Raw genomic sequence first — 8,197 nt, forward strand, 5'->3', positions numbered from 1 at the left:
TCGATGTAAACATGAATTAAGAACAAAAACAGCCTATATACAGACATGTATATACACGAAATTTTAACGAAGCAATATACAATGCAACTGAGTGATTGCAGGCGCTTTATCACTTGAAATGCCTTTTTTGTGAGATACAAGCATAAATACGGCAAATACAGTAGAGAAGTTGCAGTATGTAAATGTTTGGCTATGTTGTGATGTAGCTTGCCCCCTTCTTAAATCACAGCTGTGGCGAAAAACTGATCTCTAACATAGCCCGAGCTCTAGGTTAATTCCTATGAATAAATGTCGTAGTCCTCTCTAGTACGGAAAAAATTAGCTCCGCCTGCTCAACATAGTTTCTTAGAAAGAGTATATCCTTTTGCCACCAATTGAGACTTGTGTTGAACAGCGTAATTATTTGTATTTAATTTCGTAGCAAAAAACTCGTCGATCAGTTATCGTCAGTTATCTTGTTTATTTTACTTTTGCAAACTAGTTCTCAGTTTTATTTTTTTTTTCAGAGCATTAATTTCTTCCTCCATTGATTTATTCCCTTTTTCACAATTTTCTGTCTGCACTGCTTCTTTGCAGTTCATCGGTGTCACGGATTATGGGCTGAATCTCCACAAAAACGTGATAGCTTCTTCAAACTGCGCCGTTCACGAAAATTGCGGCTTCCTTTGTATTCATTTCATGCTCCTAAGTTGCTGTCAACTTGTCATTCAGTATCATACAATTGATTGCTGGCCATTTCCTCACTTGTTGCTACATCTTAATTTCTACAATACCAATGATATTGTTCTTAAAAATCAACATTTTCACGTTCATTTTCTGTAACAATTTCATCAACATCTAACAACAACCCTTTTAGTCTCTTGTGTAAGTGGTCTCTGTAATTGTCTGCAGTTGAGTCTCACATCTCCACCTTGATAGGTAGTCATTTGAGTATCAATCGATTGTACAACAATGTCATATCTGTGCGCTCGAGCTGTTACATGTGAGCGAGCAGCGATGTTGTAAGTTGTATCGCAGGTTAGGTTTTCACCTTTGGTGTGCGCGCAGGGGCTGTAGTAGATAGTGGTAAGCTGTGTTAAATTGAGGGAGCAGTTGTAATGTTATGCTTCAAATGTAAAGTTTTATTCTGTCTATGTGTTTAAGATGATTATGTAACGGAAACTGATCTGAGAATGAGGAACTAAAATGGAATCTTTTATTTACGTTAAGGGGAATTGTAAGGTAATTTTTTGGAGTCAGTCTTACTATTGCAGCGCCATTTTTCACCTACCGTTCTCTTACGATTTTTATTTGATCAAGGTTTTTCTTCAAAGTTAGAAAATATCAAAATGTGTTCCGAAAATACTTCGATTTGCAACTAACACAACTCATTGCACCTCATGAGTGTCTGTAGATATAGTAATTTGCAGCTTCAGCATAGCGGCGCGCAAGACAGCAGTACTACAACACGTTATATAGATTTGCGCAGAATAGAGGTAAGGACTAAATATTTTGATGTTTTTTTGTTCACTTAGGACCAACTTGAGTTAGATTTTTCTGTGTTGTGTATCAGTTTTAGTTCTGGGACCGGTGATCAGTTTAGCAAAACTAATTATCGTAGATTTTATGTCAAAGTTCTTTATTCAGGCAGTTTATACTGTTCAGAATTCTTGCAGTCAGATTATTATTAACTTGACCAGTATTTAAGGCTGCCTTCTCATTACAACAGTTCAGTTTTCTATTACAATTCATTAATACTTCTGCACAACTCTTATTCAAAACAGAGTATGACTGTCATTTTTATTATTTAAAGAGAACTTCCAACATAAACATACCTCTTTTTTTTCAGGAAAATAAACACTGTACCACAGTCACCACAACTAACCACTTATTCTTTTGAAGATTTAGCATCAAATTCTTCCGCTTTTGTGCAATACTCTAAATATAGCATTCTGTTCCAAATATCACCATATTATCAAACCTACCTTCTTTCTTCAAAAATATCTCAACTGGAGTTTTACCTTTAATTTCCATGGAACCAATTCGACTCAAATCGTATGTTGTAAGCAGAACAACCTCAACCTGCAAGGCTTGTGATAAGTATTCAGCATAGCAGATCCAAGAAGATGCCACCTCACGAAGTATTCTATTTTCCTGCTTACCAGTTCCATTCTGCTGAGCAGAATTCAGCAGTACAGTTGGGTAGTTGGTTGGTTGGCTGGCTGGCTGGCTGATTTAGGGGAAGGGACCAAACAGTGGTCCCATCGTATTAGGGAAGACTGGGGATGGAAGACAGTTGTGCCCTTTCACAGGAACCATCTTAGCACTTACCTGAAGTGATATCAGGAAATCATGGAAAACATAAATCAGGTTGGCTGACGTGGGCTTGAATTGTTTTCCTCCCAAATCAGAGTCCACTGCGCTAACTACTGTACCACCTCCCTCAGTTGGTCCAGTAATTGAATGTTTCAATCCAGTTGAGTCAGCACACTTATGTACATATTTATTATGCAACTCCTTGCCACCATCTGTACATAATTCTTGCGCAGTAGCATCAGCTCAGTCTTTATCATTTTAATGAGCAGTGATATTTTGTCTTTAAGTTCATCTTTGTGCCAAAAATGGTACTTGGCTTTAAACAGAAACAGTGGAGCATCAGTGATCCTGCAAATCATTTTCTTTAATTAGCCTACAAACATCTGCATAAACACATTCTCCAAGTTTAGTGGGTTTCCACACTATTTTATGAAACGCTAGTCAATGCTGTTTACCACAGATGCATCCTCCACAAACGCTGCTATCAGTTCTTAAAAAACTGGCGCACACAGTGTTTATTGTGATGACCTGTTTCTCTATAAAGTGTCATCAGTTCAACAACATCACAAGACTTTTCTTGGCGAACAACCTACACAGCTAACGATAAAGCTCATTTTCGTCACTGGGTATAGCAACAGCAATTTGAATTGTTTTTGAGAAATACTATTATCACCATTTTCGCTTATTTGATTTATTCGCTTTTGTACACATTTTGAACAGAAAATAAGTTACAGGATCTATCAAGGCAAAACCAAACATCTTTAAAATATCGTTCATTCAATTTCTGTCGAGTGAATACCTTTACACCAATTAGACATGTACCAAATACTTCATGATGTGTTGCATCAATGTCAGTGTACTACTCACCACAGCCCTGTGGAGTTACATCTTTAGGAACATTGTTGGGTTCCACCATTAAAACTTTTACTCAGTTTTTGAAGTATCTGTGTGATTACAAAATCCTGAATTTTCCAGTGATGTTACACTATTTGACAACACAGCACAGACTCCTCTTTTGTCTGTCCTCAAACTTTCATTTGATCTATAGCCCTTTTTCGTACATTTAAAACAAACCAACACTATTTTACAATGTTTTAACTAGTGATCTAGTTTACTACATGAAAAGCATTCCCTCTCTTCATTCCTTCTATAATGAGGCGTTTTTAATGTATCTACTTCAGATTACGTTTTTTATGCCTTTGTCGTTTATTGATCTTCATTTTCGGCATCATTACTGTAGCAACAACTTTGTCATCATATGTTATTCTCATCTCACAATTTGAACGCTGTTTTTGTAACTTAGTTCGTGTGTTCTCTACAGCAAGTAAATCATGTCATGGAATATAAATTTAATGGAACTTTTTCGGCATAATTTGCAAAAATCGTTCACAGAGATCTCCATCGTCGATCGGCTTGTGTAACAATGAAAGTTAAGTTTACACTACAAGATCAAGTGTGGCTAAATAGCCATGTATATGCTTACCAAACTATGTTATGAAATTAGATCTAAGCAGACCAAAGTTTTCAGTTGAGTGAACATCATAACTTATATCAAGCTTATCCCAGATCTACTTAGGACTCTTGCATTCCCCAACACAAGGTGGCGTGTGTTGAAGTAGGAGCAAATCACTCCATAAATATAGACTATTATGCGTTGTTAAAATGCCAATTCTGCAGTAAAAATTTAGTAAAAGGTGTAAGAACATGTGCCATGTATCAGATATGGTATCCCAAGTGTTTCTCTCAGTCTGCTGAGCCAAAAAATCCCTGTGTTGGTGGTCTTAATTGTAATGGTCGAAAATCGGCTAATGAAATGTGCAAGGAAGGTGTGAGTGATTCAATGATGGACACATTGCGTTTACATCTAAAAGAAGCAAAAACTACGTAAAATTTTTAGAACATAGTTTAAAAAGTGATACGAAATTAGAAGAACATGTTCAACAAGACCTGATAACCTCCACAGGCTACACACAGGACAACATCACAGCATAGCAGTGAACAATAGTTTCGAGGTTGCTTGCAGACTTAGTACCGCTTACAGAGAGACAAATTCATCGAAAAGAGAGTGTAATAAATTAGCCCCAAAACAGTTTTACAATTGAGTCCAGATAAACAAAACAGTAACCATTGAAACCAGTATGTTATACACAACGGAAAACTTCTGTTGCAAACTCGCAGCATCTCAGTTTATTCTGATAGTCGTGGAAGAGGATTAACACAAACGTTAATGTCTGAGAAGCTAGCTAATGCAACAGGTTTTGTGAAACCTGAGAATTTACATGAAATAGCGAAAACCGCTATTAATAACAATGCAGACATAACAAAACAAAATGATAAATATATTGTTCTAGTAGCAAGTGCAAATGACGTTTATAGAAACGAAGCAAAAGAGCCATCTCGCCGAGTAACAGAATACTTAAAAGTTTCAGGTAATTCTAAGATCATTGTCATGGGAATTCCAAAAAGGTATGACCTAGTCGATCACTCACATGTGAATAAAGAAATAGCTGAAACAGATAGGCTGTTCAAAAAAATCTGTGCTGCATATCCCAACGTAAACTTCGCGTCCACTGAAAATATGAAAGGGAATTTTTTACATATCATGGGCAACACCTCAATGGAAAGGATAAATCATAGATCTGCTAAAAAACTTTGCCAAGCATTTGCGTAGATCGAAATTTCCGACCTACTCCCCTACCAGCACTTTATGACAAGGTTACACTGGCCCCTCAAATGACTGATTCAAGTAATGAAACTACATCAGCTCCAGTAGAAAATGACTCCATGATTGCTAAGACAACTCCTCAAAAAAGCACATCAATTTCAATAGAAAAACAAACAGCATCACCAAAATCTCACTATCCTCAGTCGGAGGAACAGAAAATAAGAAAACACCACTCAGGAAAACAGAAGGAATACTAGTTGAGGACTTGCTGCTATTCCAGAACCAAGAAATCAAATCAAGAGCAAGACCTGCAAGTCTTCAGCAGATTCTAAAACCATCAACCTCAATGTCAGACGTTCACATTCCATCACAGAGTACAGTCTCAATCACCAGCAGTAGGACCTCAAGAGGTCTAAGAAGATCAACAAGAACAAAAAAGCACCAGCCAAAAACAAACATTTTTTATGGTCAAGTTGCCTGCTTCAAAAGAGGAAATAGCAGCCTGCTTCAAAAGAGGAAATAGCAAATATGTATAGGGTCTCTCCTATTTCCACTTATCAGACATAAAATCATATTTGTGACAGTATGAACATATATTGTCACAATGTCAAAGGACTATGAAATAAAGTAAGTGAACTTGCAATCCTCACAAGTTATGATTATATACTATCAGATATACATGTGTATTAAGGAACATTGGCTAACAGAGCCAGATTTATCTTACCATTAAATAGAAAATTTTCGGTTTCTTCACCAATATGCTAGGAAAAACAATAAAAATGGCGGAAATTGTATAGACCCAAGAAATGGTATTAAATGTGAACCTTTCCATTCTTGTGAAATGTGTTTTTCAGACAAAGACATCGAATTAGCAGAATTAGAGATGGTAGACCTAAATATGTGTATAATATGTGTATACAGATCACCTTATTGTAATTTCCCTCTCTTTCTTAAAATATTAGCCTTATTACTAGAAAAAGCATCCCATAACAATTTTTAGAAAGTTATTGTATGTGGAGATCTTAATATCTATAACCTCCCTCAAGGCCAGAGTTTGTGAACTTAACGTTTTCTGTAAAATTTAATTTAAAAGTTATGTCTTTAACAGGGCTAAAAGCTGTCTTGATCAGGTTGTAACTGGCACTGATAGCACTGTGAAAGTTGGGAATGATGGCTTTACAGATCACAGTGCACTTATTGTTCAGCTGCGATCACTAAACCCTGTGCTTCGTTCTGAAAAAGTAGCTTTAAAATGTAGAAGCTATAATGACATTAAGCCAACGGCCTTGCCACAGCGCTAACACCAGTTCCTGTCAGATCACCGAAGTTAAGTGCTGTCGGGCTGGGCTAGTAGTTGCATGGCTGACCATCCAGTCTGAATGCTGTTGGCAAGTGGGGTGCACTCAGCCCTTGTGAGGCAAACTGAGGAACTACTTGATTTAGAAGTAGCAGCTCCAGTCTCATAAACTGAATACAGCCAGGAGAGCTGTGTGCTGACCACGTGCCCCTCCATATCCACATCCAGTGACTCCTGTGGGCTGAAGATGACACAGTGGATGGTCCGTACCATTGGGCCCTCATAGCCTGTTCAGGAAGGGTAAAGTTTTTTTAGTTTTCTACATCATAATTACCAGTGAGATTCATAACATTCAAAACAATGTTTTAAGGTTTGTGATAGCCATTTTATGGGTTTGTGAACACTAGTGTATTTCCTGATCTTACCTTGAAGGAAACGTGATCTGGTTATCATAGAAAATAACCCCATGCACAAAAATCATAGCTTTGTTAAAACAAAACAGTGTTTCGTGTAGGTAACAGGGGTTTACAGAGTGGAATTGTTGAAAAAAGTTGTTATACAAGGTGACCCAGGACGAATGATTAACATTCAGGGATATGATAGGGATTATCATTTGAAGCAAACATATGTAGTGAACATCGACTCTAAAATGCAAACCATAAGAGCTATAAACATTACATCATCTTTTCTACTGTGAGACATCTTTTGTACTGGACAAGTGATCATAGCCCATATGGAACGCATTTTAGAGTCAAGGTTAACAAGAAAGTTTCTGAGTCATGTTAGCCAGTCTGTCCCAAATCTTCCTAGCATTTCTAAACCTCTGGCCTACATGAGGCCTGTTCAGACAGAGTTTAGTCTAATAATGACAGTAATTTAATTAATTTTATATATAGTTTAAGGGAAGAGTACTGTTAAAGTGTATAGGATTTAGCAACAATAGATGAAGAATTTAAAAACTTCATACAGATAGTTCAGTACCACTGCAGTTACCATTTGCCAGAAAAAACCATGACTCGCAAAAAAATATTCTTGAATTAGAAAAGGCATTAAAACATCCTCAATAAAAGTGTGGCTACTGCACAGAGCTATCAAACTGATCACTGCTGTCAGAAGAGTTCAATTTGTACAGTAAAAAAATACAAAAATACTTATAGAAGAGTGATTACATCAGCAAAAAAGGCTGACAGTGATAATTTCATTAGGAACGCCTCCTACAAATGTAGGACAAGATGAAGTTTAATAAACGAACAAACTGGAAGAAAGAGAACCGCAGAACATTTAACTTGAATATACAAGTACAAAAAATAGAAAATATACATAAAATTGCCAATGGTTTTAACAAATATTTTTTTGAAATTTCAAACAGCGTATTACCTGCCTATTCAAACACTGTACACTCATCCTAACAACAATATTCCCTTGAACTCCTTTTTCCTATCTCCAACAACACCTTGTGAAACAAAGGATACTATAACAAAAAGAATAAAAAAATTCTGTTGACTGTGATATGGTACCTTGCTTTTTTCTTTGAAAAGTCTTCCAGTTTCATGTGTGGGCCTCTGACTACTATCAGTATCACCTCTTTTGAGGGGAGAACATTTCCTGGACAGTTAAAAATTTCTAAAATTGTACCACTGTACAAGACAAGAGAGAAAACTGCATTGGAAAATTATAGGCCTACTGCAATATTATCCACACACATACTGTGTTTCGATAAGATTAGAAAGCCTTTTAAGCTCCAATAACATTATTACATCTCAACACTGTTTTCACAAAAACAGTTTGACATAAATGCACTGTATCAGATTTTAGAGAAGTGCTCAAAGCTGATTGATCATAAACAGCCCATTGTTATATTCCCTAACCAACCCAAAAACTTTGATACGCTTCTCGCAAAATTTCAGAAATTTGAAATCTGGGCTACCGTCCACAACTGG

This window comes from Schistocerca cancellata, chromosome 9, assembly GCF_023864275.1.
Source record: "Schistocerca cancellata isolate TAMUIC-IGC-003103 chromosome 9, iqSchCanc2.1, whole genome shotgun sequence".
NCBI classification, from domain to species: domain Eukaryota; kingdom Metazoa; phylum Arthropoda; class Insecta; order Orthoptera; family Acrididae; genus Schistocerca; species Schistocerca cancellata.